This window comes from Agrilus planipennis, unplaced genomic scaffold (genome assembly GCF_000699045.2).
Source record: "Agrilus planipennis isolate EAB-ADULT unplaced genomic scaffold, Apla_2.0 scaffold37, whole genome shotgun sequence".
Lineage (NCBI taxonomy): Eukaryota > Metazoa > Arthropoda > Insecta > Coleoptera > Buprestidae > Agrilus > Agrilus planipennis.
Genome location: NW_020438995.1, coordinates 280,280 through 289,457, shown reverse-complemented (window position 1 = coordinate 289,457; position 9,178 = coordinate 280,280).

Sequence of the window (9,178 nt, the reverse complement as noted above, 5' to 3'; positions counted from 1 at the left end):
ACAAACTGTAAGTGTGCTGTGAATATTATAATTTTTAACTTATTTATTATAATTTTTGTGACAATAAACAAAAATATATTTTTCCAGGTTTTCTACGGCAAACTTGTGACGTTTGTCACTTAATATCAATTTATAGGCTGAAAATGACCTTTCGACGTCAACTGACGCTACCGGACAGAACATGAAATTTGGCGCCATTCCAGCAGAGACCTCTTCAGGAAGAGTTTGTCCGGTGCCGTTGATAAATGCGTTAATTTTCTTTATTTCGTCAAGACCGGGGTTTTTATACAAAACTGCATTTAATTTGTCACGAACCTTTTGCGATATTGAACTCTGTTCAATCATTTTTTCTAATATTTCCAAGGACTTCACCACAAATGAAGGTTTTTAGTTTCTAGTTTTTCAATTGCATCGGGTATATTGCTGAAACCTGTGGTGTCAACGGCATAATATAACACGCCTAACACGTATAACTACTGAAATAAGCACTGTTAATGAAAAAATACCAAAATATGCAAAAACGCTATAAAATAGAATTATATGCATTTGCATATAATCCGATGTCTAGTTATGACCTTTTATGATTTGTTGGGTTGTTGGCAATGCAAATGCAACCCATATTGTCTTGAAAAATAACAATTAGTTGTAAAATTTCTACTTTTATGCTCTTAAGTAGTGACTTTAACCCCATATGGCTTCGCGTACACCTTCAAAAAGAGCAATGTATTATTCCTTTCTTTATGAGGCAGCCACTATATTTTGTCGTCGACTATTCCAAGAAATAGTACATTTTTCAAATAATTTAAATAAATAACCACTTGTACTTTTTTGTCGTTATCATTGCCGACCCAAGCTGAATCAACATAGCCAATTAATAAATGATTATATTCATGTTTCATATAGGTTGATTTTAAATATAGGTAGAGAGCCTTTTATATACCTTAGAACCCTTTTTAAGTATTGCCACAAAGTTTTATTGTTTTTACTTTGATACCGGCTAAGAATATTTATTGCACTAGAGTGGGTGATATTTTTCACCTATATCACGAAGGAAAAAGATAGGAAGTTGGAGATAATAAAGAGTAAGATATAAAATGTAAAAGATAGTAGCGTAAAACTAACTGTATAACTTAACGTTACAATAAAGTATTCTAATAAGATTTGATTTTTTAAGTTATATTGCATTTGGCAGCCTGACTATTTTTTTGGCAAAAGCTCTCAGTAAAATCTAAGTCTTGTCAAAATTTCAGCCGAATCGATATGGCCGTTTTAATGTTATGAAAAGTCCCGCTTCTTGGTGGACTGTCCTGCGTCTCGCCAATTTTTAAAAATGTCCCGCTTTTTAGAAAATAACTGCATTTCTTATTTTAAATATACTATAAAAATATATTACCTATTATTTATTAAGTATTATGGTGAATATAAGGTTATAAAAAATACTTAAAAGAACACATAAAGTGCATGCAGAGTAAACTAAATTAGGCAATGTACTGAGTTAGATTTACTCGGTGGTGTTCGATCACTATCGTTACGTCTTGGCTTAATTCATTTAAGTGCAGACAGTGGGGATATTCCTCATCAAAATATTTTGAAAATTGTAGAATTCGCGCTCTCCCTTGCAGGAACAAATGCAAGCAAACAATAGAACGTTTTTTTATCTGGTATCAATAAAATATGGACAACTGAAAAAAACCTAGTTGAACAGTAAAACTTTAAAATCTATATTAAGTGTAAAATATAGTTTGACCAATTCATGTGAANATTTAATTTGTCACGAACCTTTTGCGATATTGAACTCTGTTCAATCATTTTTTCTAATATTTCCAAGGACTTCACCACAAATGAAGGTTTTTAGTTTCTAGTTTTTCAATTGCATCGGGTATATTGCTGAAACCTGTGGTGTCAACGGCATAATATAACACGCCTAACACGTATAACTACTGAAATAAGCACTGTTAATGAAAAAATACCAAAATATGCAAAAACGCTATAAAATAGAATTATATGCATTTGCATATAATCCGATGTCTAGTTATGACCTTTTATGATTTGTTGGGTTGTTGGCAATGCAAATGCAACCCATATTGTCTTGAAAAATAACAATTAGTTGTAAAATTTCTACTTTTATGCTCTTAAGTAGTGACTTTAACCCCATATGGCTTCGCGTACACCTTCAAAAAGAGCAATGTATTATTCCTTTCTTTATGAGGCAGCCACTATATTTTGTCGTCGACTATTCCAAGAAATAGTACATTTTTCAAATAATTTAAATAAATAACCACTTGTACTTTTTTGTCGTTATCATTGCCGACCCAAGCTGAATCAACATAGCCAATTAATAAATGATTATATTCATGTTTCATATAGGTTGATTTTAAATATAGGTAGAGAGCCTTTTATATACCTTAGAACCCTTTTTAAGTATTGCCACAAAGTTTTATTGTTTTTACTTTGATACCGGCTAAGAATATTTATTGCACTTAATAAAGTAGGTCTAGTGGAATGAGATTTTTATATGGCGCATTGTAATAATCATCAGACATTACAGATGTATGACCTATTTTTGTTGATAAAGGTGTATTTATTGGTTTGCAATCAGTCATGTTAATACGTTTTAAAATGTCTTGCAGATATTTTATTTGGTTTAATGATACCGTGTCTTTTCTACTAATTATTTCAATTCCTCGGAAATATTTCATTTAAATCAATCTTTTTAAATTGAAGATGGAGATAATTTTTAAATGCTGATATGGTATAAATGTACGTGTCCAACCAGTCTTAGGACTGATGACCTTATGATGATGATGATGATGATGGTATAAATGTTATAGTGACTATTAATGTCATCAATATACAATAATACATAAATTTTTTCATCATTAACACTGTTAGTATTTAGATAATATAAACATTGATCATCGGCAGCATTTATAAAACCCCTTTCATTCATGATGCAGTGAAAACTCTCAAACCAACACCTACATGCCTGTTTTAAGCCGTATAATGTTTTGTTAAGTTTACATACACTTGTATCCTGTCTATATTTGGGAATTGTAGTTCAATTTACTGATGTAGTTCAATAAATCTTCTTTAATGAAGTGAACTAATTCACTAGTCTAGTTTAGTAGTTCATTTATTTCAGCGGTCAGAATGTAGAGTACGCAAAACGTCCAATAATACAGTAGAACTCATGTATTTTCAAATTTTTCGTCCCCACTTCCAACTTCTCACGCAAAACTTCTCTTAAACTGCTCAGCTAATGAAAAAATAGATGTGAAAAAGCAAACTATACGTTTTATATTCAAAATTGGCGCATAACTACTGAGCAGAGATTTACGCAGTTTTTTTCTGATTGGTGTGTGACTGTCACAAAATGGTGATGGAGGAGAGTAGAAAACACATGAGTCGATTAGTCCCGATAGGTTGAAAATACATAAGTCCTATTGTACAAGATGTGAACTACTGAACGATAATTCTTTCAAGTGCTTCAGTCGGCTCAGTTGAAGTGAGCCGTTCTTGTAAACGACTCGTCATGAGTTGTAATTCGTGTAACTTGTGTACAAGTCTAATCCCGTCTGGTATTTGCAAATAAATTTCTTCTTTCAAATGTCCATTTAGAAAAACAGTTTTAACATCCATCTGATAGACAAGAAAATTAAATTGATTCGCCAATGCTAAAAGGATACGAAATGTGTAAGTGCTAGCAACTGGTGCAAAGTTTTCATCATAATCATTAGAATATTTTTGACTAAAACCTCTTGCTACCAAACGAGCTTTAAATTTTGCAGGATTTCCATTCATATTCCTTTTGATTGCAAATACCCATTTACAACTTATTAAATTTTTATCTCAAGGTTTCGGTTTCGGCAATGAATTTAATTCGTCTTTAATTGCCAACTCTCACTGAATTCTATAATCCATATTTTGAATATCAAAATAATTAACTGGTATTTCACTTGTCGATTGTTCAACCGATACCTATTTTATTAATGAATCTTCAGTGTATGTTGGTTGTGAACGTTTTTTAATTCTGTTTCTTCTGCAAACTTAGTTTTCATTTGTTGAGTTATTATTTTCGATTTCTCCACAATTTCTGCTCGTAGTAGGAGTTATAGAAATTAAATTCATTTTTGTATCAGTTGTCGGAGTAATATTTTTATAATTTGCTCCTGTATTTGACAACTTAGGCCTTGATATTTGGAAATCAATTTCATCAAAAATGACGTCTCTAACAACTATAATTTTCTCGCTTTCTACACTCCACAGCTTATAGCCGTTAGGTTCATAACCAACAAAAATACATTTTGCTTATTTACTATCAAATTTGCTAGCTTTAATTTTAGAATGCACATATGCAGTAGAACCACATATGTCACATTTCATATGGTGTTTTATCTACCTTTATTGTTTTTGTGGGAAACCTATTTATTAGGTATGTTGCAGTTAATACTGCTTCTCCCCAAAACGATTTTGGTAGATTTTCAGAAAACATCATCGCACGTGCTATTTCTGTTATTGTTGCAATGGAGGTGTTAAATCGATCCATAATGTAAATAAGTCATCTCTGCAAATAATGCGATGAGTTGCTCCAGAGTCTAAGATGAACTTATGTATATATGTTCATTTCTAATTTCTTCCATTTGCCGAGTACGTTGGTTTTCACTGATGTTACTCTGTTGTTGTAACCGCATTCTTTTGTAGTAATAACAATCAGTTTTAACACGATTCCGTCTGCTACAATGATCACATTGTTTGTTGCAAAGTTTGTAATTTTTTTTATAATATTGTAATGTTCGTGGGTTTGACAAATTAACTTTTAAGAAAAAAAACTATTTATTTACACTAATTATTATTGAATTTAAAAACACTATTAAATTATTACTAAACTTAGGTAATTATTGTATTTATTTACACTACTGTTACTATTCATTGTTCTATTTATTTCACTTCTATCACTGTCAATTTATTTCTTGATACACTTCTGCAACGGTCAATTTATTTCTACTCCCCTCTCGGCGATCGTCTCTTCCTTTATATACTCTTTTGTGTCCTTTCTGGAACTTTCTCGAGCCGTCCGGAAAAGTTTCGTTTTCTTCAGATTGTTTAATTGCTTTCCCGGAGCGCAGGTACGACACACACGTTTACAGATACGGCGCATATGAAGAAAGGCGCCCGCGGCTAGTCGGCGAATCGATAAGCCGCTCACACACACGTATGCCCGATCGCACACAGACACGCTCGTGCTCGCTACAATATACTTTCTTTGGATATATTTTCTTGAATTTGTTTATACTTTTTGGTTTTGCACCGCTCCCACTTGCTTTTGGTATCACTGGAGATACTTTGGATTTTAATACATTCATACTATTTGATCTATCATTAGTTTGCAATTTGACTTCATGGTCAAGGAGACGAGTTTTAACAAATGCGAGATTAAGATGATCTCCCAAATTTTCCATTGCTGTAATCGCCCCATCCTAAGAACTCGGTAAGTAGAGGGCCCCTCTACTTCGGTAACGTAAGCAATAAATGAGATACTTTGTCCATCTCATCAAGTACCGCACCTGCAGCCATGAAATCAGCAATGATGGAATCAAATTTGGTAAATTTTGGAATAAAGTAATATCGCCTGCTAGCTTGAGACTTAATAATTGTTTGCGGAGGGCTAATTGTGTCGCCAAACTTTAAAAAAGTAAAAGTTTAGTAAAAACATTGCGCGCAAGTTCATTATTTTTCGCGAATCCCAAAAAAGAGTCATCATTTTATTGAGTTTATTCTCCATTTTATTAAAATGCACTTAATATTTAGAAACAGTAAGCTGGGCCCATAATCTATTAGATTATGGGGTAAAATCAAACACGTTGAGAGTTTTTCTGGAAGCTTTATTTTATGTCTTTTTATTACAAGTAATAATTTACGATTGCTTATAAAATATATTGTAACTGTCGGATGTGGCGGTATCCCGCCTTTCGTTTCTTTTGGTTATTACCACTTCGGATGAAATGAACTGTATTCTCCTTACTAATTGTTTTTTATTTACACTAATTACACTATCTATAAACACTTGCATTAATAACTTGTATAATCTATTTGGTTGTATACATATATTGGGTTTTATTGGTAATTGTTTGAATTGTTGAATATGAATCGAATTGAATGAATTGAATGAATCGAATTGATGGTTGGATATGAATAGATATAAATCGAATTGATATGAATCGAATGCGTTTCATTTTTTCAAATTTCAGTATTTATATTAGGTATTGACGAAAGCGACACGCCCAAAACAGGCATCTCTTGGGGTAGGTAATTGACCTTACTGGTCTTGTCTTCGGTGAAATACCGAACCCCAATAAATTCGGTATTTCCGCCAATATCATAAATTTATGGTTGGTCGCAGATGTTTACTTAACAACTACTTTGAATTTATCCTACACTATAGACCTAATAAAATAAAATATACAGAAAAACTACTTAAGAAATATGTACAGTAATATACAAAATAACACAACACCAAACATTCCGCCCGCCTTGAAAGGATCCCCTTTCAAAATGTTATCAGTCTATTGGTAGCGGACAAATGTTTATTGCGGCACGTTTCACAACACCCTTGGTTGTTTTAACTGACACTGTACGCACTATACCATCACATCCAGGATATGTGTTGGTTATTCGCCCTAAGCACCATTGAAGAGGAGGGAGATTGTCTTCCTTTATTAAAACCAACAAACCGGGTTGCAGGTTGATTCCAGGGATTTTCCATTTGGTGCGTTGCTGCAATGACGACAAATACTCCTTCTTCCATCTTCTCCAGAAGTGTTGTCTAATCTGTTGCAGTCGTTGCCATCTGGATAATCTGTTTTCCTGTATATTTGATATGTCTGGTTCCACCGGAGCAGTAAGTGGATTGCCAATCAAAAAATGGCCAGGAGTTAAGGCATCTAATTCGTTGGATGAATTTGGTAAAGCGGTTAAGGGTCGGGAATTAAGGATGGCTTCTATTTGAGTTAATACAGTGTACATCTCTTCATAGGTCAACATAGCATTTCCAATAACGCGTTTTAGGTGATATTTTATTGATTTGACACCAGCTTCCCAGATACCGCCAAAATGCGGTGACTTGGGAGGTATAAAATGCCAATTGATAGAATCATTTGTCAGTACATCTATTACGTTTTCTTTGAATTCACTTGTTTTTAACAATTTATGTAAATTTTTTAATTCGCGGTTGGCTCCGACGAAATTAGTAGCATTGTCTGAATATATGTGCTCGATTTTACCTCGTCTAGCGATAAACCTTTTTAAAGCAGCTAAGAATGCTTCAGAAGTCAAATAGGTTACCAGTTCGATGTGCATTGCCTTAGTTGTTAAACAAATAAAGAGTGATATGTATGCCTTGGATGATTTTTTGCCTCGGCCACGACCTTCTTTTATTAATATTGGGCCAGCGTAGTCAACACCAGTGTGTATGAATGGTTTGGCTGGTACTACTCTGACCTGAGGTAGGTCAGCCATTAATTGTTGAGAATTGATGGGTTTTGATTTAAAACAGCGGACGCATTTACGNTAGCAAGGAGATCGGGCTGAAACTATAGCTACAAGCTATCCAAGGATGGTACTATAGAATGTCACCTCAAGGTAGGCCTAGTGGCGTCATCTCTTGGTTAGGCCGGAAACTTATCAATCCACCCTCGTAATCAGTCGGTATTGTTATTGAAAGACTTCAACACTATTCGTCTTGCAGTTTTTCGTTTCACATAACTCACATTCATATTGTACGGTAGCTACTTGAGTTTAAGATAAATTCTATAGTTTCGTACATTTTAGGTGATACCAACGAATGCATTGATCACAGCCAATATTCTTTTCTTCCTCTTCTTCAGTGTCACTTGTAAGGTCACTGTCGCAAGAACCGCACTTAATTCGCGTTTGAATTTCTTCTAATTTATTTTTCTTTAAAATCCTTTTATTAATCTTCGTTCTTCCCTGTAGTGCTTCTTTTTTTATCTCCCTTTCGAGTTTCCGTTTCTTTATCTTGTTTATCTTTTTATTTCTTTTCATGATATTGCTGCCAATCTTTAGAAGCTATAGCAACAACAGGAGATTTCAGGTGTGTTTAAACGGATCCTCCGTCATCACTCATACGTTTTATTGGTATTTCCGGATCTGATATATTGTTTTGTCGAATTCCATTAAAATGATCAATGTCCAACACAGAAGAGGCAATATCTGTATCAGTCTTTTTTTATAAAAGGTACGCTTTTTCACTTTTACCTTTTGTGGTGGAAGTGCATTCGGCTTCTTCCCGGTAGGTACGTGTTGCATCGACACTAGATCAGCTGAGCGACGTTAGTCGCCTAGATCCATTCCCGTAATGAAACAAATTGTACGTTCAAATTTACAAAGATGTTTTGTGAGCTGAATTGTCACTGGATTGAAAAATTCTATAACACTTTTTTGTTGTATTTTGTGTCAGGAAGCCATGGTTTCTTTTTTAATTATTATAAGTGGGACACCCTGTATGTACACAAGCTATTACAGTCGCACTCATGCACTCATGTGTACAGCATCGGCGGATAATCCATGAGTGGGACTGCAATAGACCCAGAAGTCTCTTTCTGTCCCAATGGTGCAGCAAAAGAAAAAATGTAGTTAAGCTTATATTATTTAAGTCCTCATGTATAGGCATTTTTTTGTACCTGTTTATATTAAGAAAAGGTGAGAAAATAGAGGAAAGTTTCATTTAACTTTTTTGTTCGAACAGGTATAACGAATATCTGTATAAAAAAANTTTCCTTCTTATCTATCGCATTTACCAAAAATGTACATTAGCAATTGTTTATGTATATTCTTTTTTTCTGCAACGTTTGTCTAAAACTTTTTTCGAAACTTTTTTGATTTTCAACAAAAACGCAAAAAATTATTTTGGGGTGTTTTTATTTTTTTGTTCACCACCCATTTACATTTGGGGGTAATTTTATTTGTGGAGAATGCAGAACTTTCGGAGACCTACCCTCGAAATACCAGACACTGGACTATAATACAACTCATTTCAATCGGTTATAGATATGGCCTTTCTCTTGCCTGGATGCGCCGTAACAAAATTCCAAATTCAATCATATTTTATCTCGTTCAAACTATACATATCTGTCTTGCTTATGTCTAGGGTGTATTCTTT